Consider the following 26105-nt stretch of genomic DNA (forward strand, 5'->3'; position numbering starts at 1 on the left):
CCAGGCTTAACAATTATTGACATTTTGCTATTTTTGGTTCTTTTTGGTATTTAAACAAAAACTGTTGATATCATAATGCTTCTATAAATATTTCAGTACGCATCTCCAGGAAATGAGGCAGAACCACAATAAATCCCTACCATAGTTTAATGCTAAAGTTGTACTTAAATTTCTCAAATGGTTCAAAAATGCCTTTTTAAGCATTTAAATGTTTAATTTAATTTAATTTATTCATTTTGTCACTGGGAATCAAACTCATGACCTTGCACTTGCCAGGCGGGCGCTGTGCCTCTGAACTGTGTCCCCAGCCCTAGCATTTTTTTGAGCTATGTCCCCAGCTCCCACCTCCTCCCCACTTTGTTCTAGGCAGAATCTCTCCAAGTTTTCCAGGCTGGTCTCAAGCTTGTGATCCTTGTGTCACAGCCTTCCAGAGTGCTGAGAACACAGTATGAACAATAACATTGAGCTTAATTATGTTTTAAAAATTCTCTGTTATTAGCATAGACACCCCCCCCACACACACACACACCTTGTAGGATGATCTTGTTGAGTGTCCAGGTCACTTTTTCCTTAGAATTCCCCACCTTCTAGATTTGTCTGATTGCTTCCCCTTGATGTATTCCCTGTGTGTTTAGCTGGTTCATCTCCTATGTTTACTGTAAACCAAAAGTTACATTTGAATCTTTATTAGGTCAGGTTTAAACATTTTTAAAGAAAAATGCCTTGAGTCAGGCGTGGTGGCTCACACCTGTAATCCCAGCACTCGGGAGATTGAGGCAGAAGGATCAGAAGTTCAGGAAAGCCTTGAGCACACTTTGTAATCCAGTCTGGTTTTGAACTCACAATGATTCTCCTGCCTCAGCCTCCCAAGTGCTGGGATTACAGGCTTGTACCTTCATGCCTTGTTACATTTATCTTCTACCTATCTGTGAAATAATGAGTTGTAATAGTAATTTTTAGTAGTGTTTAATAAATGTGCTGGGAGGGCTGGGGATTTAGCTCAGTGGCACAGACGCCTGCTTGGCAAGTATGAGGTTGTGAGTTCAATCCCTGGTTCAATAAATATATAAATAAACAAATAAGTAAATATGCGGGGTAAACCCAGGGCCTCAAACTAAGATGCACCCCCAGCTCTTTTTATATATTTATTTATTTAGATACCGAGGATTGAACTCATGACCTCATGCTTGCCAGGCAGGCACTTATGCCACTGAGCTAAATCCCTGGTCCTATTTTTTATTTTGGAACACTATCTCATTAACTTAATCAGGCTAGCCTGAAATTTGCAACCTCCCTGCTTTAGTTTTCCAAGGGGCTGGGATTATAGACATGCCCAAATAGATCTAATAAAAAATTTTATAATTTTTCCTCTTTGAGTATAGTATGTATATATCTGATATATATGTCAATCCCAGTAACAATTCTTTCTGATATTCAGGTTATCCCAAATAATCCAGTGAGACATCCTTTAAACTGGCTCCAATGTCCTTTTGAAACATCCCATTAACCATTAAAATCTCCTTGACTTTCTGTCACCCCAAGACATACCAGGTTCACCTGGGGGAATCGAGGTCACGGCTTGTGCTTGCCAGGCAGGTGCTTATGCCCCTGAGCTAAACCCCGGGCTCTGGGTTCACTGTTTTTATTCACTGTCCAAATACAGAAGTGGCTGTTTCTTCTAAGATAATTGGTAAAGGACTAATTTTAGAGACCATCACTGGAGTATTAGGGATGATAATGGCTGATTTCAGTAAACAGAGCTAGGATATTAAGACACACAATGAGATACTCAATTAAAACTTAAGGATGTTTTTAATTGAATGGGATTTTTTATTTTATACATGTTCTTATATTGAAAGATTTGGCTCCTGATGACACTGACAGGAGCACATGTGTGTTTAATCCTACAGCATACAGATAACAGTTCACAGTAGTGATACAAATATTGCTCTACTCAATAAAGCAGAGAGTAAAGTGTAGGTTTCTGGGAATTTCTCTTGTTCTTGAATATAATGCCTGGGAACACACCACAAAATACTATGTTCTGAAGTCACTTCAAGCAGTTTGTTTCTTTAGTTATGATTATCGATTTGATATATAACTAGGTTTGTTTGTTTTCAGTTTTAGGGTTTGCTTTTTAACTAATTTTATTTTTGAGTTTCATTCAAAATTCAAAAACAATTGTTTTTGTCAAAACTGAAAATTAAATAATAAGATCTACTCAGGGATGTCTTGTCTGCCCTTCTACAACTCTCGCTGGCATCTTTATCACTTCAGCACAATTCTTCTTTTTTTAAGGTGGGATACCAGGGATTGAACTCATGACCTTGGGCTTGCCAGGCAGGCGCTTATGCTGCTGAGCTAAATACCCAGCCCTATCTATTTTTTTGTTGATCATGTTTCTTTGCTTTTCTTTATGGTTTTGTAACCTAAACATACACTACTGACTGTTGGTAGATTTTGGATTATCCTGATCCTGGGTTATCATGGTCTTTTTTTACCTTGATCTGCATTTTGACTGGATGAGATTTTTAAACTGGTGGGTTGAGACAAATTTTGCTTCTGTAAGAGAGGCCTGAACTTCAAGATCTCAAGGATGGACATAGGATGGAGACAACAGAAAGTAGAAAAGCCAGCTGGCAGTGAAGAGGAACTTGAGGAATGAAATTTAGTATATTGCAAAAATACTTTGGGCAGATTTGATACACGTACTTTTACAGCAAGCTTGTATAACTATGTTGCCTAGATTGGTTTTTACATTTTTAAAATATTTCAACAAAGATTTTGGTACTAATTATAAAATTGGCACATAAACAAAAACATACATTTGAGATTTGTCCTCCCAAATCACATAAATTTATTTTATGGCAAAAGGCGTTGCCTCTGCAGATGTTTTTTCAAAAATTCTTAGCCTTCTCTTTGCCAAATAAAAATATTAAAATATTTGAGATGAAAAAAAGAGAGGCCTGAGTATTTGATGTCTCCCTGGCTTTACTGTAGTTTTCTGACTGAACCAGTACCATTAGGAAAGGAAATATAAAGGATTCAGGAGAATCACTTTAGTCGCAGTGAAAATCTTTGCCTTCACTTTACAGCAATGGCTCAGCTTCCTAGCCTGGTAACTGTTGTCAGTCACTGCGGTTAACATGATGACATCCACATTTGCATACAGGTTCAGTGGTGTAAAGAGCTGCGAGTGGCCAAGTGGCAGTCGTCTTGGCTTCCAGTCTATCCCAGGACTGTGGTGACGGCACTTTCTTTAGCCAAGAGGGCCTTGAAAACTAGTCAGTAAAGCAATGGAAAGGAATCCTTTAGACATGCTAAGGTATGAAATGAGGGGTCACTCTGCCCTTCACTCCGTGGTTCTAGAACCCTTGAAAATGAAGAAAGAATTCTGTAAGTTCAGTGATGACAAGTGAAGATTGCCCTAAGCCTAACGGGCAGGAAAGACAAATCCATATCCAGACTATAACACTGCCCCTTTGCATGGTGAAAGGGACGGAGAGGGGAAATCTGCTGCCAGGTTGATGACGTGTGGTACTCAGAGTTGGACACTGCCATTTGATTGGCAAATTAACTCCAGGGGGGCTGTAACCATTGGAGAGGGAAATGCATGCTGTGTCCGTGGTGATACCGTATGCATTAGTTCATGGGCCCACTGAGAAACCATCAGGACCTCTGCGAGAAGGAGCGATGGATACCCGCAGAACAGGTCTTCTGTAATCCGTCTTCCATTTACTCAGGAAACCATCCCTATGTTTACAGGATCCATCCCCAGTGGTCCATCCCACACCACCTCATCACAGATCTTCAAATATTCTACTCAAGCTGCTGATCAGCCACCAACCCGTTAGTCAGAGGAGTTGCACCAAAATAGATCTACACCTGACGTCATCTCTTCTTCAATTCTAAGTGGACAACCACACAGACCAGCAAAAAGTCCTGCAGAGAAGATTTCTCTCCAGAAACAATTTCTTCACAGACTTTTGAGTTGGGCTCATCCCCAGTGGCTGTGGAGTCAAATATATCCCCACCTGTAGCCCCAGGACAAGTGATAGACCCTGTGCTGTCCTTCCCACACTCACCAGTCAGTCTTAGTAAAATTATAATTTTACTAAGGCATGCCAGAGGAGTCATCCATCATCTTGAGCCACACAGGACATTCCCAGTGCCACCGGGAATGCTGATTCATGGCAGTGCCATGAGAGGACCACATGCTTTGCCACCTGGGTCTGCTGGGGCTGTGAATTGTAAATTGACACAGTGCATCTTAGGCTCTCCTCACCCTATCTGCCTCGTGGGCCAGTTTTGGAATGTGAAAATCACCATCCTTTCGGCCAATGAGATGAGCACCCAGGTGTGCGGGAAGATCACCCTCCCATCTCTCCATGCATTACTAAATTTGTCTCGGCCTCTTATTTCATCCTTTCACTGGCTTCGTACCCCTCATACAGGCAGTGGGGATCTTGGGCCAGGTTCCCGCCAAGATCCCCACAGAACTATTACAGAACATTTTCTTCCTTCAGGTGACCTAGGAGCCTGAGGAATTACTGATAAACTGCTCACAGTAGCACATTTAAATGTGTTAGACTCTCCCTCAAAAGCTAAGGAGGCCCATTCTTTCCTAAGAGTATTGCTGTCGGGCGCAGGCGCTCAACACACCCCGCCCGGGACGATAAGACCACGTCAGCTTCCGCAATGCGTTATGTCCCTCTCTAAATTAGCCACCCTGTGCGCACCTCGTGCTCACTCCGTATTCGCCCCGTGCCAACTCTGTGGCAACCCCTGATTGGCCACAGCTGGATATATTAGCCAGAGCCTGCGTCCCATTCCCGCCCTGCTTCCTCGTGGCAGCCTGTGATTGGTCACGGCCGAATATATAAACCAGAGCCCGCGTAAATAAAGCGGCAGTTACCTGTTACCCACAAGAGCGTCCTCTGTCTCATTGGGGGGCTGCGCCGGTCATATTGCCTGTTTCTAATTGTGGTAAGATTCTTTTCTTCTCGCTCTGTCTTCTACATGTACCTTAAAATTGTTTACTAGTCATAAGTTAAAAAGAAACAGGAGCTATTAATCTTTTTTTTATCAGTACCAGGGATCGAACTCACGACCACCTACTTGCAAGGCAGGTTCTTATGCTGCTGAGCTAAATCCCCAGCCCTAGGAGCAATTAATCTTTTTTTTTTTTTTTTTTTTGTCTTTTTCATTTTTTCAGTACTGGGGATCAAACTCACGACCACCTGCTTGCAAGGCAGGCACTTATGCCGCTGAGCTAAATCCCCAGCCCCAGGAGCAATTAATCTTAACAATATATTTTATTAACCTAATAGCAAAAAGAATAGTTTAAGATATGCTCATTACAAAAAATTATTGAGGTAGTTCGTATTTATTTTTTTTTTTTTTTTTTTTTTTTTTTTTTTTTGGTATTTTGTATTTTTACCGGTACCAGGAATCGAACTCACGATTGCCTGCTTGCAAGGCAGGCGCTTATGTCGCTGAGCTAAATCCCCAGCCCCACGTATTTATTTTTTAATACTGAGAGTTTGAAATCAGAGTTATTGTGCATTTTATGTTTACAGCCCATCTTAATTTGCATTAGTCATCTTTTTTTTTTTTTTTTTTTTTTTTTGGCCATACAGGGGATCAAACTCAAAACCTCGTGCTTGCCAGGCAGACACTTATGCCACTGAGCTGAATCCCCAGCCCACATTAGTCATCTTTCAAGGGCTCAGTACCAACATGTGTCTAGTGGTCACCGTATTGGACAGACCAAGGGGACCAAGAAGTCATGAGACTCCTCTGGCAAGCCCTAGCTAGATTGTCACAGTGCAGGTATCTGAGATTTTGGAGGAAAGTCATATCCTCTTATACCTCCAGCTGTTCTCCATTGCTCTAGATAATGACCATCAGGAAATAGAACTGTAGTTAGCATCATCAACTGGCCATGTAGTTATTCTTCAGGATCCATCCATTTCTTTTTTCTTTCTTTTTTTTTTTGCCTTTTTCTTTTTTTATCAGTACCAGGGATCAAACTCACAACTGCCTGCTTGCAAGGCAGGTGCTTATGCCGCTGAGCTAAATCCCCAGCCCCCCCTTTTTTTTTTCCTTTTTCTTTTTTATCGGTACCAGGGATTGAACTCACAACTGCATAGGATCCATCCATTTCAAGGATAAATGGGAAAATTCAATGAAGACATGATAAGAATAGCTACCTTTTCCAAGTCCTTGATGGTGTTATAAATCTCTAATATTCTTCTAGGGATGCAGAATTAATTTTGATACATACTTTTGGAGGGGAAACATTTTAACTTATTTTTTCATTTCTATAACAAAATACCCAAGGTTGTATACTTTATAAAGAGAGAAGGTTTGTTTAACTCACAGTTCTGGAGATTCAAGACCATGACCCTAGCATCTGTTTGGCTTTGACAGGGATGTAGATAGCATCCTGATGGTGGAGGCACACATGGAAGTAGGTACATGGGAAAAAGGGAAGCCACACACCAGGGAGGGGCTCTTTTTTGTAACTAGCTGATCTCTCACAGGAACTAATCCATTCCAATGAGACCTGACTCCCAAAAGATTCCTTTAATCCATTTATAAGGATGGAAACTCATGACTTAATTAGCTTCCAGTAGGATCTGCTTCTTAAAGGTTCCACAATAGCAACATCACCAAATTGGGACCAAGTCTTTTTTTTTTTTTTGGTGGGGGCCGGGGACCAAGTCTTCAACCAAGGAAAAATCACATTCAAACCATGGCAGATACCAGGTGTTTTCACTGGGCCTTTCCTGCCAGAATAACTTATTCCACAGTCAGAAACTCAGAGGACATACTGTCGTCAATTGCTAACTATATCTATTTCCACCACACTGTCTGACACTGAGGAAAACAACTCGAGAGTGGGTTCACAATCTCACTAGACTACTATAAAACAGACAGTAGCCACCACTCCCTTCACCGCCTGGTATCCATGAGAACCACAGTGGTGCTTTTAGATCTCCATGGACTACCCTCTATTCAGAACAGTTTCTGCTAGAGTGTTTGTATATATCTTTTGGTTCAGCACAATTGACCCTGTAGACAGCATTAGATCCTTGCAGTCAATCTTTTTTTTTTTTGGTCTTTTTCCTTTTTATCGGTACTGGGGATCGAACTCACGACTGCCTGCTTGCAAGGCAGGTGCTTATGCCGCTAAGCTAAACCCCCAGCCCCTCTTGCAGTCAATCTTAATATGTCACCTTCAAAGGATTAACAAACACCTAGCAAGGGGCTGGGGATTTAGCTCAGTGGCATAAGCACCTGCTTTGCAAGCAGGCAGTCATGAGTTCGATCCCCGGTACCGATAAAAAGGAAAAAGACAAAAAAAAAAAAAAAAAAAAAAGAAAGAAAGAAAGAAAGAAATACCTAGCAGATCAGAGTAAAGCCTAGTTCTGGGTGCGTCTGGGGGGTGGGGAGCAGAGATTCATCCCACATGTGGGTGGTTCCAACCAATAGACTTCTGGCCTGTGTGGAATGCAAATGGAAAGAAGAAGGAAGTGTGACCAATTCTGAAAGGTTATGGTCTTTTCATTGCCAGGAGACACTGGTCTCCTCGTCAGCCTTTAAGGGTCACTTGCACCAGTGGCTCTACAGAGCTGCCAGCCCTTCCACCTCCTGCTGGTGCTGTGTCACTGACCTCCCTGGGTCTGTGGCTTTCATCTTCCTGGGCGGAGCAACTACTGGGTTCTGTGTCTCTCTAGAATGCAGATGACTAGTGTGGATTCTCCCACCTCTAACCTGTAAGCCTGCACAATACAACCCCTTGCATAATTGTACATGTGTGTTCTATTGATTCTGTTCCTCTAGCGGATCCTGTCTGTTATAATACTTAAGGCCCATTGCCATCCGGTCTGTGGATTACCTTAGCTCTGGAAACTGGGGATCCAGGCTGGCTTCCTACTGAGTCAAGGGACTTATCAATGTTATCCAGTTGGTTCTTGTTTTCTAACCGTTCCAGCTCTGATCTCCAAGGTGCTAGGGATTTTTTTTTTTTGGTTTCAAGAATAAGATTCAAGTATTGTAATCCTCTTTCTAGTTTCCTCACAATCCAAAATGTTATATTTGTAATTTCATTGAGACATTATTGAAATCCCAGCAAATTAATTCCAATCTACCACCACCAATGCAACCCATGGCAAGAGTAAAGATACCAAGACATATTCCAAGTTAAGGGCATGTGAGGACATGTAGACAAAGGCATTCATCCTAGGCCTCTCCCAGAATTTATTATCTTGTGAAGAAAGGGGTGGCTCAGGTATGAATGACAGTGAGGATGGTGGGAATTACATGAGTAACTTGAGCTGACTGGCCAGGTGCAAGATTGGCATCTCTGTAAATTGCAGAGATAAAGAAATGCAGAATGATCAATTTACATAATCCAGTTAAGGTAGCAGTGCAATTGTTTTGGGGGCTATTACTTCAGTTTCTGATAGGTTAACTCTTGTGCCCTGGGGAGTCATAGCCTCTTATCTTGAGGCTCTTACCCAGTTGACATTCCCGGAGTTATTTGCTCTAACATTTCACATGCTCATATCCTGTACACATCTGTATTGATTATGCGAGGAAACAGAACTTTCTGTTGGTTATAGAGATTGCATGTTAGCACCTGGCTAGCCTTATTTGCAATGCTTAGAGCCAACTGCAGGAGAAGGAAATACCCTAGCCAGCTTTTTACATATCCATATAAGGAAATGAGTCTCCAAATAGTCACAGTAATTGTTTTGCATTCAAGGGGAGTCACTGGAGGTGTTTCCCACACCTATGGATACTCTGTGAGATACAGGAAAGCAGAGTTACTCTTTGGCTGGGAAAGAAAAGACTCTTCTTAATAAATTTTTTTTTTTTAAAGACCCTTCTGTTAATTGTTCTCACCACAGAATCCATTCCCATTTTCATCCCTGCCTCTCTCATTTAAGCAGGTCTTTGGTGATTCCACCCTCCCAGGAGAAAGCAAGTCCTCCTCACCTTGGCAGTGTTGGCCACCTCTTGTTTCAGGACCTTTGCATTCACTTTGGAGGAAAAAGCACTGGTCTCTATTCACCTTGGGCACTGGGCTCTGTGAGGAGAGAAACAGGAAGGAGGCAGGAAAGAATGAGGGAAAGCAATGAACTACACAATCAGGACCTCACAGTTCTTGGGAAGACACATGAATCCCACCTTGGGCAAAGTCAAAGTTTCTACTCTTTTTTTTTTTTTTTTTAATCGGTACCAGGGATTGAACTCACAACTGCCTGCTTGCAAGGCAGGCGCTTGTACCGCTGAGCTAAATCCCCAGGCCCAAAGTTTCTACTCTTGCTTGACCCTGGAAGAGACAGGTGAAAGGGTTGCTGGCCCAGGCTGGATACTGTAGCCAGGAAAGCCAAGGAGCTCCTATCTCCCCTCACCCTTAGGAATTACCTCTGGCACCAAACTAAGACCAACGGGCTACCTGTGCATCCCTAATGCCCCTTGGGTTCCACCCCAGGCCGAGGCTACTTATGTGTCTCACTCCACGTGTTCCACGGAGAGATCACCGGCTCTGGGGTGGAGATGCCACGCCCCAGGGGGTCGGGGGTGTCTCTCCCCACATTCCCAAAATAAAGGTTACTTATATTTTATACTTCTTATCTTTTCAGCCGCCGCCGCCGCTCCTCCTCCTCCTCCTCCTCTTCCTCCCCTCCACAGTTCTATCAACAGGGATGACAAGACAGGATGACTTACTAACACATGCACTAGCAGGTTTACTGGATCATCACAGAATTGTACCAGCTGACCCCAGATAGGACCTTGGAAACATTCTGTTTCGTGCTCCTGGTAGCAAGGACTTGCAGTTTTTGTATTCATTCCTTTCCTGTTCCATCTTCCGGAGAGCACGGACCAACTACAAGCCTCATATACATTTTAGTAGGGAGAACTGACTTCCTGCCCTTCAGGTATGGATCATGGGCGTAGAGTCTGCTCATGTGCTCCATATTTTGGGTCATCAGATGTTGAACGATGTCATCTTTCCAGAACAGACTTCCAGGATGAAAGAATAGGGCGAGTTGACACCCAAGCAACTTCTTGCTCAAGTGCATGAAGGATCATATTTTGTGGAGATAATTGAATGAGATGGTGTATGAAAGTTGCTTAGCATAGTGCTTGGCATGTCGTATTCAATACACATGATGGTGACAGTTTCTGCTGATTCACTTGATGGTATGGTGAGGATTAAATGAAATCAGAGATGCAAAGTGCTCAGAAAACTCTGAGGCAGCAATTCTCAAGCTCCAGTGTGCACTACAATATTTTGCAAAGCTTGTAGAAACAGATTGTTCCCCATAACCAGAGTTTCTGACTCAGTAAGTCTGGGGTAAAGACTAAGAATTAATGTTTCTAACAAGTTCTCTGTTGATACTGGTGTTGTTGGGGGTGTTCTTTTAGAATTAGTGATCTAAGGCATTGGACATGTATTAGGCATTAGGAGTGGGAACAGGAACTCGAGGCAGATTTTGTATCCAAGTCTCCCCCTCATTCACTAAACTGCTCTAAGGAAGGTTCAGCCATCTGTCTCTGATAGACTCACCACTCCCTTTTATTCTTCCCCTCTGTTTGTCATAAAATTTTCCCAGCTTCCTACTTAGAGACTGAGATGTGTACATATTCTTCTGGCTGAGAACTTAATTGGTGCCTACTCTGAAAACACTCCACAGTGCCAGGAATTGGGACTAGCCCCAAGGAGTTGGATGCTAGCCTTTTCCAGAGATTTCTTCTAGAAGCTTCTGATGGGCTCTTCCATGTTTGGGGCAAACAGCCTACCTAGCCTGTAGCACCATCCTCTTTTGCTCCCTTCTCCACTGAGGTGAGTGGCAAGAAAGTTTCAGGTAGACACATCCAAAGAAGAAAAAAACTGTCCTCAAAATAGAGCACTCCTCACAACTGTCTTCTACTCTAAAGCAGGCTTCATCCTCTGTCCTCCCTTACTGACCATGGGATATAAGCTGGTGGAGTAGGACTTGTAGGTGATGGAAGAATGGAGCAGCAAATCCTTTTAGGGGCCAGAGCTGCCCCGAATCTGCTTGGCCCTGGCCATCTAAGTACAAAACAGTGGTCTCAAGAAAGACCTTGGCCAGAACCTGCTGTATCCCAGCTGAAAAAAAGGAGCTAACTTCGCCTCACCAGCACTCCTGGATTCCTCGGTCTCAGCTCTCTGCACTGAGCTCCTTCCCCATCTTCCAATCCTTGATTCTTCCCTTGTGGTCCCTTGCCCTGCCTGTCAGCCTCTGAGCCTCCATTCGCCCTTGGTGTCAGCTTGCAGGTAAGAACCAACCTTGGGCGAGCAGTGGCTCAGAAAGCTACCCACGTGGGATGGATACTCAGATGGACACCGCAGAGTACAGGGAAGCAGGTGAGCTGAGCTTAGGGACGACTTGGAAGCCAGGAGGGTCATGGAGCAGGACTGGAATCCTCAGGAGAAAGCACCACCTCTTCAGTATCTGCAAGGGACGGTTCCAGGACTGTCCATCCCGTACCAAAATCCAAGGTGCTCAAGTGCCTTATACAAACTAGCTGAGTAATTTGTATATTACCTATTAACATTTTCCCATATACTTCAGATCATCTCTTACTATTTATAACACCTAACACAATGTAAATCTTATCAGTTGTTTCCTGTATTGTTTAGGAGATCGTGACAGGAAAAACATCTGTACATATCTCAGATATTTTTATCTTTAATTGCTTGAACTCGAGGAAACAGAGCTCCCTCGTGTGGAACCGTGGTCGCAGAAGGCAGACTGTATGGTTATTTATAAGGCTTGAGGGTCTGGGTAGGTCTTCTGCAAGCCACAGTGCCCTGCTGTACATAGGGGAAGAGTGGGGATCAAGGAAGGTGGCCCCTACTATGAAGCACACCTCCCCTGTTCCAGATAGACAGGGCCAGACTGGAGGAGAGTCTATTTTTTTCTGCAGTGGAATTACCACTTGTCAGTCTGGGCAGGTTTCAAGAAGAGGGAATTCTGGGCCTGGGATATAGCTCAGCAGGCATAAGCGCCTGCCTGACAAGCACAAGGCTGTGAGTTCGATTCCAGGTACCCCCACCTACAAAAAAAGAAGAGATTCTCTCTAGTGAAGTGAATGGTTCCCTGCCCTCCAGAAGTGGAAGTTTCAGCTCTCTGCTGGGAAGAAAAAGAGCCTCGCAGAGGCCGGGTAGTTCTCAAAGGCAGCGGTCACGGGAGGGGCGCTGTCTGTGGTGCTGAGAGCGCGCGGACCTTCCCCCCCAGGCGTGGCCGTCGGGTCCCCTCCGCCCCTCCTCACCTCCTCCCACAGTTCTTTGCGAATCCTCTGCATTGGCGTCTGCACCCAAGACTTGGTGGGGAGAGTAGGCGTCAGAGCACGAGTTTGCGCTCAGCTCCTCAATGGTGGGCGCAGGAACTCGGGAGCCTGCGCAATCGGCTCCCACCGTTCCGAAGTGAGTCAGCGCCAGGTCAACCCCGATGGCGCAGGGCGGAGAGGGAGGAAGGAGGGTGGCCCCTTTCCACTCTGTTCTTCTGCGTTACTCCAGCCTAGCATTTCTCTCCTTATCAGGAATCGGGTCACAACTAACCTTTCTCTTCTCACCCGCCAGGACCCAGATGCGGGAAGACTAGCGCTCCGTCCCCTGCGCATTCTTGGCTCCGGCCCTCTCATCCCGGGGACCCTCAGCGCGTCTGGCTTCTCCTGGGGCCGCGCTCTGCCCATTCGTGCTTCCGTCCTCCCCCGAATATCCAATCTTCCGCTGCCTGGTTCCTCCTAGGTTCAGACGACTTACGCCGAGACCTGTGCCTCTTCGGGACGCTGCCCCCCATCTGTCCTTATTCCCACAAACACATTATTTTCCCTCGTAGACACCTAGCCTTGAGGCCCCCCGACTTCTCCTGCAAATGCTCTCTGACCCTACCCGCACCCCCCCCCCCATTTCCTTCTGACCGTGGAGACTAAAGTCGCTGCAGCCCCCTGGGCAGCTGTTGACATTAGGAAAGTGGGGATTAGCCTGAGGCTCCCCCGAAGCTCCCAGGCCACAGCAGGCGCTGCATTCTCTTGGCCTCTGGGAACGTAGCTACTGAAGCCGGATGGTTGTGCGGGCGATCGCTCTCCACCCGCTGGCTAGCAGGATCTGCAAAGCCCTCCTCCGCATTGGACAGCAGCCAGCGGGGCCTGCCCCTGGGACGCCTCCTCAATTTCCCCCTCCCTTAGGCCACTTTCCACCCACACCTTTTGGAATTTCAGGCCCTCCGCTTTTTTGACATGAGCCTAGTCCCAAAGCTTGGAGAAGTGAGCTGTATGTAAGGTGTGGGCGGGCACTGCGCCTACCTCACAGATTTAAGAATTAAATGTGAACTGTGAAGAGCAGTAGGCACTCAAGGAATTTAGCTGATTTTTATTATTCTTGGTGTTCATTGTATCCCCATACAACTGAAACCTTTTCCAATCATATGGAGCTGACCCACAAAACATATTGTGCATCTCTGCGCTTTTCCACATTCATTATCATCACTTTTCTTTAAAGAGTGTCCAGTTTGTTTTGGCAGACAATTAGCTTTCTGTTGAAATCCGTGCCCCTATGGAAGCCTGGCTAAGGCAGGAGTCTTTCATTTCTGTGTTAATCATTGGCTATACCGCTTAGTCCTTGGACTTGGTACTTAACATCTAAGGTATAGTCTTCTGAAGATTTCAGTGTAAACAGCGTTTACCAGGGCCCTCTAATTTTGCGGATTCTGAACTCCAGGCTTGGTTCCCCAAAAACTGTAGTGGCTGCCAAAATCCCTGTTCAGACATTTGGCTTTCCCATTAGGTTACGTGATACCTCACCATATGCAAGTTGTATTTAGAACATAGCTAATGTTTTGAAGGGAATGTGTGGGGATTTAGATTTCTCATTTCCCAAATTTCTTCCTCAATTTCTGGTTGCTCAGACATTTCTGAACTCCCAACTCTGCTTCTCAGCCAGCAAGACTGCCACTTACTAAGCCCCCCCCCCCATACGCTATAATGGACTGCAGAATATCTTTAGGGAAAAATCTTGTCCAGTATGGACCTCACTAGGTGTCCCTGACACTGGGAGCCACCAAATGGAGCCAACCCATAGCTCCTCAGAGTTCAGAGTTCGGGTGGCCCCTCTCCAAGATGGCTACTGGCCAATGGCCCTCTCCAGGGGGTCATCTGAATCCAAATAACCCAGTCATTGCAGCCCACTGCATCTGCTGTCCATTCTCCTGGTGCGTTTCTCCATGGAGGCCTCTGGGGTTGCCAGTAGTCGGCCTGTGTCTGCAGGTTTGAGCTGACCTCTCCCACACCATGAGTCAGAGCTCAGGGAGAAAGGGACACCTGTCGCTCCTTCTTCTGTGTTGACCCGTCTTCTTTGCTTTCCCCGTGGGCTTCATTTCCCTTTTCCGGTCCTTGCTGGGTCCTCAGGGTGCACTTCTCTTCCTCATGCTGCTATATTTCAGCATCTGCACATCGAATCTCAAAGAGGCTGCTTCTCTGCTTGCCACTCTGCCATTTCCCCAGAAGTCCAGGAATTGTAAGCTTATATGACCATCACTGACTGTGTGCTACACGTGTTATTTTTAAATGCTTTATAGAAATAATGTATGTGTGATGCAGCTTTAAGAAGTATAAAGCTCCAAGATAAAAGGGAACTTAAGGGACCCTCGGTGAGTTAAGCACAAATATGGGTGCCCATGACTTCCATTTAAGACTTCAGTCTACCAGAGGTATAATTATCAAAATGATATTTGTGTACCACACTAATAATGCCCTTATTCTTGGTACTCATTTAATAAAGATTGAATAATGTTGAAACACCCTCAGAAAAGCAAATAGGTCTTCAAATCTGTTGAACCTAGGATCCACAAGGAGGAATTTCCTTCCCCCAAAGGGGAAAAAAACTATCACGAAGTATGACTAGAGGGAAGTTGATGGGAAAGATTATAGCACAGCTGTGGGCCTTGCATTCATGTTATTAATGACATCTGGAGAGAGGAGGGAATTAGGAACCTGGGCTCCTCCTGCACCAAAGAGCTACACTATCCTTATTCCCTCCTCAAATGTCCCCTCTGCTCTGGCTTTGAGTATTGAACATTAGAAATTCCAGTTGAAGCCCACTGTTCTGTCTCCAGTGATTTTCTTCTGCATTTTGCATCAAGTTGAGACCTTTCATTGTTATCTGCAAGGCCCTTACGTTCAAATAAAGAGCTTCCATGAAAACCAACTTTTAAGATCAGGTAGCAGTTTGTGCTCGCACTGCCTACCTGTAGGGTAAAGAAAGGTAAAGGGGTGGGCAGGGAAGTCTCGATCTGCTCAATGTTTTTCTCAGAGAAGGAAAACAGCTCTAAGAAGCTCCAAAACTGGATTTGGGATTGCAAATTTGACCCCCTTTGCGAGATGCCCCCTCCAGTACACAGGAAGCTTTAACAGCAGTCTCCACTTGGGCAAATCTTTTTTTTTTTTTTAATCGGCATCAGAGATTGAACTCACGACTGCCTGCTTGTAAGGCAGGTGCTTATGCCGCTGAGCTAAATCCCCAGCCCAGACTTGGGCAAATCTTGAGGTTCAGTGATTCAGCAAGCTTCCCCTGATCACATGCTTCCTGGTTTTTTCCTTAGATGTAAAGCTACTCAAGAACCCTGACCTGCAGGAGAATGGCAGATTCTTGTTTTTATACTCAGTAGCAGCGTGACAAACAGTTCTTGTGGAGATCCATCCCTTACTGCTGATATCACCGTAGCCACCAACCCAGGAGGAAGCCCAGCTGCCTCAGTGACGGGAGTCAGAAGCAGTTTCTTTGGAAAGCATGAGGATCTGGAACCCCTGCTAACCCCCCACCCCACACCCAGATTCAGGCTCTTCCAGGCAGAGTTCAGGACCCACTAGAGGTGCTCAGAACTGCTGGGATTACCAAGTTGAAGTCTCTGCAAGTCTCTGAAGTCTCTTCTTGAGCCAAAACAGTACTTCCTCACAGGGCTATGGACAGCATTCTTGCCTCTCTGGATTCAGCCCTAACAGTGCTAAGGCAGTATTTAAAATCATGCAGGACATTACTTTTCCTTTTTGTGGGGAGGGGTCTTTTTGAGACAGGGTGTTGTTGTGCAGTTCAGGTTGGCCTTGAGCTCACTTTGTAGCCCAGACTGGTCTTGAACTCACAACAATCCTCCTGCCACAGCCTCCCAAGTGCTCGGGATTGGATTACAAGCTTGTACCATTATGCCCAGTTACCCCAGTGATTTTCTTCTGCATTTTTGCAGTAAGTTTTGGGTTCTCCACTATTACATGCAAGACCCTGAAAGTTCAGTTCTGGGTCTATTTTGCCAACCTATCTCCTACCACGGGTTATTCTGTTTATTCCTCTAATGAACAATTAGAAAATTAAAAAAAAAAACACAGTCACTAAAGTAAAATCTCACTGGATAATCTCAGGGGAATAGTAGGATTTTTTTTGAGAGAGAAGGTGAGAGAGAGATAGAAATAGTTCATTAATGTGGCCATGGCTCAATAAAAATGATTCAGATTGAACAACAAGAAAAAAAAATGACTGAACAACAGAAAGAAAACCCACTAGAGAAAAAAAGTTAACAGAACATCAGGGACCTGTGGGCTACCAAAGGTCTAATGTTCATGTCACTGGAATTCTAGAATTAGGGAGAATACAGCACACAAAAAAGCTTTTGAAGAAATAATGGCTGAAGTTTTCCAAAGTTTGTGAAAGGTGTTAACCTATCAGTTAGACATAGGTGGGGACACACACCTGTAATCCCAGCTCTCTGGGAGGTCAAGGCAGCAAGATCACAAATTCAAGCCAAGGTGGGCAATTTGGCAAGTTAGGGAGACCCTGACTTAAAAAAAAAGTTTAAAAAAAACCAGGCTGGGAATGTAGCTCAGTATAAGACCCTGGGTTTAATTTCTAGTACCACAAGCAGACAAAATCTGAAATTAAAACAAAACAAAAACTCAAACCGACTTGTCTTAGTTACTTTTCTCTCATTGCTGAGATAAAGTACCCAACACCCAAGCATAAATGAGGAAAGATTTACTTAGCTCACGGTTTACAGAGGTCTCAGTCCATAATTAGCTGGCTCTAGGCAGGTGGCGTGGCAGAGGCAACGGTTCTTGGTGGTGCAAAGCAGGAAGAGAGCGAGCTGCTTTCTGTCCTTTACGTTGCACAGTCTTCCTGCCTTAGGGTGGGCGTAGCACTCAGGCCCTTAATCCCACCATGAGCCCACAAATCAATCGCAAACTCTAAATGTAACCACCTCCGAAAAGCTTGCCCCACCCGGTGACCACAGGAAGCTTTGGGGGAACATCCAGACACAAACCATAGTACAACCCCAGAACAACCTACAGATTCGAGAGGATAAACCCAAAGAAATCCACACATGACACTTTATAATCAGTCGTCTCAAAACTAAAAACAAGGAAAGATCTTAAACAATACATCACTAAGAAGGGAAAGACAATTTGAATGGCTGAATTATTCTTTATACGTCATGGGGACTAGAAAGAAATATGATAACATTTTTAAAGTGGTGAGAGCACAGGGTTGTGAGTACGATCCCCGGTACCAAAAAAATAAATAAAAAATAAAAAATAAAGTGGTGAAAGAAAGGAGCTATCAGTCCGAGATTCCCTATACAGCAAAAGTATGCCTCAGGAATGGAAGTGAAACAAAGGTATTCTCAGATGAAGTAAAACTAATAATTCATTGTCTGCAGAAACATCACCAGTGAAGGAAGAGCAGCAGGAATGAACTGTCAATAACCAAGTGAATGTTACACACTATTCTCGTGAGTTTTTAAAAATGTGTTGGATTGAAAACAAAAATTACGAAACTTCCGGGAGAACATGGCGGACAGATAACAACTACCGGAGGCTCTCTGAAAACTAGGCTCAGAAGCCAGGTATGGTGCGGACTAAAGAGACATAAGCAGGTGGAGTTATGCTCTGCTGACTCAGGAACGAACTCGGCTGAGAGAAACCAACTTGGAGTGCAGTCCTGGTGCTAAAACAGGAACAGAAAAGCCTCGCTGCTGAGGCTGGACCCCACGCCATTTGGGTTTCCCGCCGCGCGGTGGCTGGCTGCCTCTATGTCGGCTCGGCAAGGAGAGAGACGCACGGAAACTCTGAGAACGGGAGTCTGTGAACGGAGTCGAAAACAGGACAGGCAGGGAGGCATGTTCTGACTTGTGGCGAGGTGAGTGAGAGAAACTGACACTCCACCACAGTTTGACTCCAGCGGACTTTCTGGGCCCGGGCAGTCCTGCGGGAGCAGGGCGCCCTGGCGACTCCAGCCACACATTCCCCTGTCGGGCGGGATTGGTGAAAAGTGCCTGGCCTGTGTGACGCTGCCGGCGGACCCCGTAGGCTGGCCCAACCCAGATCCCAGAGCCTGACGGAGGCCGGGAGGGGCGGGCCCCCGCGTAGGCTGCCTGGTGTGCAGCAGTGAGTGGAAACACCTAACCGGCGCAATTCGATCGGGCTGTGGCTGACAGAGAGAGAAGCTAGGCCTCTCATATAAGCTTGCATATATAAGGAACAGAGAATATGGGAAGAGGCAGCAACAAGAAAGGCTCCTCGGCCCCCAATTCTGAGAAACAGGCAATAACAGACACCGCACCATTACACATAAGGCGCCATATAGAGAGCCTCATAGACCAATTCAGGAATGAAGTTATCAACGACCTGAAGCTAGAAGTATGCAAAATAGTTAGAGAAATACTAAGCACCACCCAAGAAAAAACAGATGGTGGAATGGAAGAACAGAAAAAGAGGGGAGAAGTGTTTGATGGAGAAAACAGGGAAAGCATAGAATACATGAAGCAGGTTCAAAGGGACTACCAAGAAACTAAGAAGTCTATCGAAGACTGGCATAACAGCTTGAAAGAAACTAAGGACAGACTATCTGAACTGGAGGGCAGAATTGTAATATGGGAGAATGAAATGAAAAACTTCTTAAAAATAACAAAGAAACAAACAGCAATAATACAAAGACAAGAAGATGATAAGAGGAGCCATAACTTAAGGATTAAGAACATAAAAGAAGAAGTAGGGACACAAACAAATGAACTACAAAAGCTACTCACAGAAATAATCCAGGAGAATTTTCCTAATTTAGCAAAAGGTAAAGATACTCAGATGTATGAGGCATACAGGACCCCAGCCACCTACAACCCAAACAGAGCAACACCCAGGCATATAATAATAAAAATTCCAGAAATTCAATACAAGAACAGAATATTAAAAGCTGTCAGAGACAAGAAGCAGACCACTTACAAGGGAGCACCCATCAGAATTACAGCAGATTTCTCTGCACAAACCATCAAATCACGAAGAGCGTGGGGGGAAATAATTCAAGCTTTGAAAGATAATAATCTCCAGCCAAGATTGAGATATCCTGCACAACTGTCCCTCGAAATTGATGGAAAAACAAGGTGCTTCCAGGATAAAGAGGAACTGGGGGAATTTGCAACCACCAATTCAACTCTACAGAGAGTATTGCAGGATATTCTAAAAAAAGAAAAATACAAAGAATCCAGAAATAATGGAGGCCACAACGAATGGAGCAGAGAACAAAGTGAAGAAGACAAACTGACAGCTACTGACAGAATAAGAGCTCAACAGAAATGAGGCAGAGAAGATTGGATGATAGGAACAGCTATTTTGGAGAAAATGACATCTTAATAGGTAATACTGATTTAGTATCATCTTGTTTTGAAGTCTCATCTAGCTTTTGTCCTTCTGTCTCCAATGGTCCAAATAGGTTGTATCTTACTGGATTTTATTATGTATGATAGTATAAGCAAAAACCTTTTAAAGACAAGGAGATTATACAGAAACCATTGTTCATTTTCTGTTAGTCGATTCTAAATACTCTGTAATGCTGTCATTCTCTTGAATGGTTTTACATTGTTTTGATATACTTAATGCTACAGTATACGAAGTTGTACTCAAGGATTTCAAGGAAAGAGATAATATGGTAACTACTTTTAGGTCAGGATTATCTGGTGGTGAAACACTATTCTGCTTAAATGGTTATGTTTTGATCTGTGCTGTTTCGTTGTTATGCCCTCTTTTATTTCAATCTCCACTCCATTATTTACTTTTTTATTTTTATCCTTTTAATTAAAGGAAAACAATAGCAGGATATATTATAGTAACCCACTTTGACTTTCCATTACCTCGATTTAAAGCCCTGTATTACTCTCACCATCTGGTTTTTAACTGATGTTCCCCCATTCTGTTTTGCTGGATAGTATCAGGTTCGAAAATTTAGGCATCAGCTGTGAAGATAATGAGATTCATTATAACGCCCATTCTCATTGACTTTTATCTATTTTTGAAGACCTACAATGTCTCCAATGTTTTGGTTTTGTCGGTTTTATTCTTTACAGTTTTGTTCAATTGTATTGTAACTAACAATATAGGCAATTCTATTAGAGATAGCGGGAGGCATTATGGTAACCATTGTTGATCACCTTGTATTATGTTTTCACATTATCTATTATGTCCACCCTTTTGACTTGACCGATTCTGTTCTGTTATGTCACATTTGGTTTTACTCTCTTCCAAAAAAGTAATAAGAACCATGGGAGCAATGAAACCCAAAATGTGTAATAGTCATTGTACAAAAGAGAGGAAAAGAAAGTGCTCTGTACTATATAACTGCATGTATATTTAAGTGTATAAGATAGAAAATGATATCACAGAGTTTTATTGGATCATTGAACAGAACTGTTTGCAGTATCATTGATGGAATGTCCACTTTACAAGCTTTAATTTTGTGACTTGAACAATTATTTCTAAGATGACAATATGTAATCCATTAACTAGTAATTTCCTACTGTTCATTTTTTTTCTGTAAATCTGTATAACTTGTACCCTTTCCCTGCTTTTTTTTTTCTTTTCTCCTTAAATAAAATTTAAAAAAAAATTTTTTTTGAAAAAAAAAAAAAGAATCAATAACAACAATGTCTCTAAACACTGGACCATTAAAAATATACTTCTGAACAATCTATGGGTCAAAAAGGAAGTCTTAGGAGAAATTAGGAAATGTTTTGAACTGAACAAAAATGAAAACATAACATACCAAAATGTGTGAGATAAATTTAAAAGAATGCTTAGTGTGCACGGCATTGAACACTCCAGTTGGAAAAGTCTTCACAAGGAAGAAACTAAAAAGCATAAATCGGCAAAATTGAAAACAGAGAAAAAGAAGAATCGATGAAGCAGAAAACTGTTGTTGAGTGTTTTACGCCACATTCATTAGGGACTTTGGTTTGCACTTTGCTTTTCTTGTGCTGTCTTTCTGCTTTGGAATCAGGGCAATGCTGACTTCACATATCCAGCTGGGAAGCATTCTCTCCTCTTGTTTTTTTTTGGGGAAAGATTATGTAGAATGGTTATTTCTTCTTTAATTATTTGGTATAATTTGTTAGGAAAACCATCCCAGCCTGGAGATTACTTTTTTTGAAAAGGGTTTTAAATATGAATTTGATTTCTTCAATAGTTAGCAAGGCTAGATTATCTATTTTATCTGGGGTGGGTTTGGTAGTTTGGTTTTTAGAGTTAGTGTGAGAAGCAGTATACAAAACAAACCAGAAAAATTAAAACTTGAGAGTAGGGAAAACAATCCAAGATGTATAATTGGACTGCTCACCTCTGGGCAGCAGGGTTCAAGCTCCCTGGAACCCCAGGAGGGCCCGGATTCCTCCCAACCTGTTCACTAGTTTGGGAAATAGTTCAGAATAAACTATCTGCCATTCAAGCCCAATTCTTGAACTTTTTTGGGTGAAAGTGGGGATGGGAGGCCACATGCTAAGCCAAGTTGTCTGCAGCAGGAGGCTTGGTATAAACTATCTTGTCTGCTGTTACCAGAGGCAAAACCCAAGTCTTTTCCTCTTGTTCCTTTCTTCTTAATATGGTAGCTGTTCCAGGATGTTTACTCGTTTGTGGAAGCTGTCTCCTAAGTCCAGAAAAATAACAGTAGAGGTGAATACGGCCGAGAGTAAAGAATTGCTACAGCGATGCCCTGGATTTAATTCCCAGCAGTAAATACGCTTCTTTCTTATCCTTCCCAGTCCCCCCTGCCTCTGGGCACAGCTCAGTTATTCTCCGAGGAGCTGTTCCCTAAGGTTAGATGAGGCTCCTCCCTGTCTCTCCACTGACACCCAGAAAACTGCCAATGTCTATCAACTCACGCTTCATTTGGTCTCCCCATGGTCTCTCCTCTCGGTCTGCTTCCTCTCTGCCCAATTACAGGCTCTTCAAGCACAGGCAAGTCTTTTCTTCCTTGCTCTAACTTGCTGCCTCTTCTCATTTATGTCTCTTCCCATTCTCCAACTATCCTTAGACTGTGTTGTCCCCTGACTACAGAACTTCAGTGACTCCCCAGTGCCCCTTAAAAATAAGGTCTCAATCGTAAAGCCTAGTCCTCTGCAAACAAGACTCAACCTACTTTTCAAGACTTACCTCCAACTACCCCAGAAGTACCTACCCATTCACCCAAGAGGCTACTGCTCTGACAGCCTCTTCTGTGGTAGTGCCCACTTACAGTCACCTGCTCCTGAAATCCACAGAGGCCAGCTCAGAAGTCACTTCCTTCTGGAGGGCGGCCACTCCAGAATGCTCATGGCATGGGAAGCCAAGGTCCTAGATGGTAAGAGCTGAAAGTTACGTTTTGTGAGGATGGAGTGCAAAAGCACTTCTATCAGTGGAACCATACAGGCTCCAGGTTGTAGCTTTTTCTCTGCCATGCTATGCAACTGTTTGATAAATATGTGTTAAATACCTGTCTTATACCTGCCTAGGCACTGCGCTAGGATTTTGGGACACAGAAAAATCCTATACACCAATCTGAAGGAGTCAGAGAGAGAGAGAGAGAGAGAGAGAGAAAGAGAGAGAGAGACAGAGCATATAAGCCAAATACTAAGTTTCAGTGAACTCAGATGGGAGAGACACTAAATGGCACAATAAAGGAAGAGACATGAGGCTTTTATTTTAAGATAAAATTGATAAAGTTTTTGAGGAACAGATAAAAAGTATATAAAATTTTTATGCAATGGAGTACTATTCAGCTATAAAGATGAATAAGCTTGATTTTTTTTTATAGGTAAATGGATGCAACTAGAAACCATACTCATACATGAAATACATCAGACTCCCATGTGTAAAAATCATATTGTCTCCCTGGTGCAAGAAGCTGAAAGAGTAAACAAGATCCAAAATGTGCAATAGATATTGTGAAATGGGGAGAAACTACCCCAAAAGAAAGAGAAACTGGAATGGGGAAAAGAAGCAAGGGAAAAGGAAAAATATATACATATATTAGGTAGTTAAAAGATAGTTATACAGTCACATGGGCAAAGATGGCAGACAGATAACAGCTGGCTACAGAGGTTCCCTGAGATAGTCAACTTAGAATTCAACATAATACAGGGTGGGGAGCCCCAAACAGAGTGAGATGAATTCTCTCATCCCAAGAAGAAATTAAGATGAGAAGAACCAACCAAACATACAGTCCCGGTGCTATTACTGGAACAGCTAAAGGTTCAGTGTTCCCACCACACTGGGTGACTTGCCAACCATCTGAGTTCCCACTGCTTCGACTCACTGGAGGCGCAGTTACATTGAGTTCAGGGGTCAGCAAGCCGAACAAAAGACTGAGTTGTCAGGGTGCCTATATCGGCCTGTGGTGAGTGATAGGAGTGGAGCCATTCCATAGAAAGGGGGGCTCTGACGGATGACATCCTGGGACCGGGCAGGACTCCTAAGTACAAGGGGCAGCGGTTACTTCAGTCAGTTGTTCCCTTCCCAAACGGGATTGGTTGAGTGAGCTAGGCCTGGGTCACATGACCTGGCTGAGACCAATAGGTTATCTGAAATCAATTCCCTACAGTGGTGGCACACATTAACCACACTAACCCAGTGAAGCCTCAGAAGTTTGACTGACCCGGAAAAGAGGCGGTGCAAGGTGGGGCAGTGCAGGCCACAGCAGCTTGACTGATCTGGAGGGGAGGGGCCAGCATATACTGTCCCTGTCTGCAACTCATTAGCACATGGCAGCGGGAAGGATCATCTAGCCAGAGCGCTTCAGAAGAACTGTAACCACAAAGAAAGAAACTGCGGCCTCCTGGAAGAAGCAAAAAAAGATGGGAAGAAGAAGCAACAACAAAAAGCCCCCAGGCCCCTACCCTGAGAACATTGACCCAGGACAGGTAAATACAAAGGAGAATGAGAACAGCAAACATGCAATATCAGACACAGTGCCAGTGGACATAAAGAGATATATTTGGGACCTCATAGACGAATTCAAAAGTGAAATATTTAGCCAAGTAAAGCAAATATAAGAAAATTAATTGAACAGATACTAAGCATCCCTCAAGCAGACACAGACGGAAGAAGGGAGGAACTCAAAGGAGAGAACCATTTGATGAAGAATATAAAAAAGATATAGAATACATGAAGCAGACTCAAAGAGATCACCAGGATATTACAAACTCTATGGAAAGATGGCAAGTCAGTTTGAAAGAAACTAAGGATAGATTATCCAAATTGGAGGACAACTTTGCAATGTGGGAGTATGAATGGGAAAACTTTTTAAAAATAACAAGGAAACAAGCAGTAACAATACAAAGGCTAGAAGACAACAAGAGAATCTATAACTTGAGAATAAAGAATGTAAATGAAGAGGCTGGGGTACAAACAAAGGAACTACCAAGGTTATTCACAGAAATAATTAAGGAAAACTTCCCAAACATAGGAAAAGGAAATGATATTCAGATATATGAGGCATACAGAACTCCAGCCACCTACAAAGAAACAGAGCTACACCCAGGCATATAATAATCAAGATCCCAGAAATTCAATATAAGAACAGAATATTAAATGCTGTTAGAGACAAGAAACAGATCACCTATAAAGGAAGGCCCATCAGAATCACAGCAGACTTCTTGACACAAACCATCAAGTCAAGAAGAGCCTGGAACGAAATATTCCAAACCCTGAAAGAAAATAACTACCATCCCACATTGATGTACCCTGCTAAACTGTACCTAGAAATTAATGGAGAAACAAGATGCTTCCAAGACAAAAAGGAACTTGGGAAATTCGCAACCACCAATCCAACTCTACAGAGAAAACTGCAGGGCATTCTAGAGAGAGAGAGAAAAGTACTAGTATTCCAGGAACAGTGGCAGAGAGACCTCAATGAATAGAGCAGAAAACAGAATGAAGAAGATAAGCAGACAACTGATGGCAAAAACAGAGCATAACAGAACTGAGGCAGAGAAGATTTTATTCAAAACTGATATGATTGATAGTATCAAGTCTGAGAGTATAGGCAACTACACTGAATATGACAAGACTCTACGATACACATTCTGGTTTGATAACTGCCAGTTTTTGAAGTTCTATACTATATACAAAGTTGTGTTTTTAGTAATACTGTTATGTACTGATATATTCAATTATACTATGTCTGATGATATAGCCAATTCTATTGGAGATAACAAGAGACAACACAGGAACCATGGTAGAACTCTTTGTACAATGGTCTTATATGTTTTTTTTTGTTTCATGTGTTTATAGGTATATGCTTTGTTTTGTTTCTCCCTCTAATATAGAAAGGATAGAAATACATGTTAAGACTCATGCATGTGTAGAATCTATAAACAATTTATGAGAACTGATCTTATGACACATGATGAAATGAACAGATACTCTGAAGAAAAAGAGACACTAAAGTACCCAGAGCTGATCCTGGAGTGTCATAATGTGAAACCCAGCAATAGTATTATTCTTTGTTCAGAGTGATACTAGCCTGCTTGGGTTTGTTCAATCTCAACATAATTGAAGAGATAGATAACTGCATGTATGTTTAAGTGTATAGGATTGACAACCATGTTACTAAGTTTTTGTTGGACAGTTGAACAGAACTGTTTGCAGTCTCGCTGTTTGAATTCTCACTTTACATGTTCCACTTTTGTATCTTGAACAACTATTTGTAAAATGACAATATGTAAACATCAACTAGTGATTTCTTGCTGTTTATTTTTTTCTCTCAATGTATGTATTAT

At 43.2% G+C, this 26105-nt stretch overlaps 1 long non-coding RNA gene and 1 other non-coding gene across 2 annotated transcripts; one reads left to right on the forward strand and one right to left on the reverse strand.

The window, feature by feature from the left end:
* Positions 1-1426: 1426 nt before the first annotated feature.
* LOC101788503 (uncharacterized) lies at positions 1427-12632 on the reverse strand. The gene is made up of 3 exons (XR_010046465.1): positions 12316-12632; positions 9007-9097; positions 1427-5039 (listed from the first exon to the last, which is right to left on the reverse strand). It is a non-coding gene; the product is annotated as an uncharacterized LOC101788503 (transcript).
* LOC111755257 (uncharacterized) lies at positions 12336-14859 on the forward strand. Its single transcript, XR_002789831.2, has 2 exons — positions 12336-12469; positions 12626-14859. It is a non-coding gene; the product is annotated as an uncharacterized LOC111755257 (long non-coding RNA).
* Positions 14860-26105: the final 11246 nt, after the last annotated feature.

Source organism: Cavia porcellus, unplaced genomic scaffold (genome assembly GCF_034190915.1).
Source record: "Cavia porcellus strain 051 isolate PalLab524CR breed Dunkin Hartley unplaced genomic scaffold, mCavPor4.1 scaffold_1, whole genome shotgun sequence".
In the NCBI taxonomy this organism is placed as follows: Eukaryota; Metazoa; Chordata; class Mammalia; order Rodentia; family Caviidae; genus Cavia; species Cavia porcellus.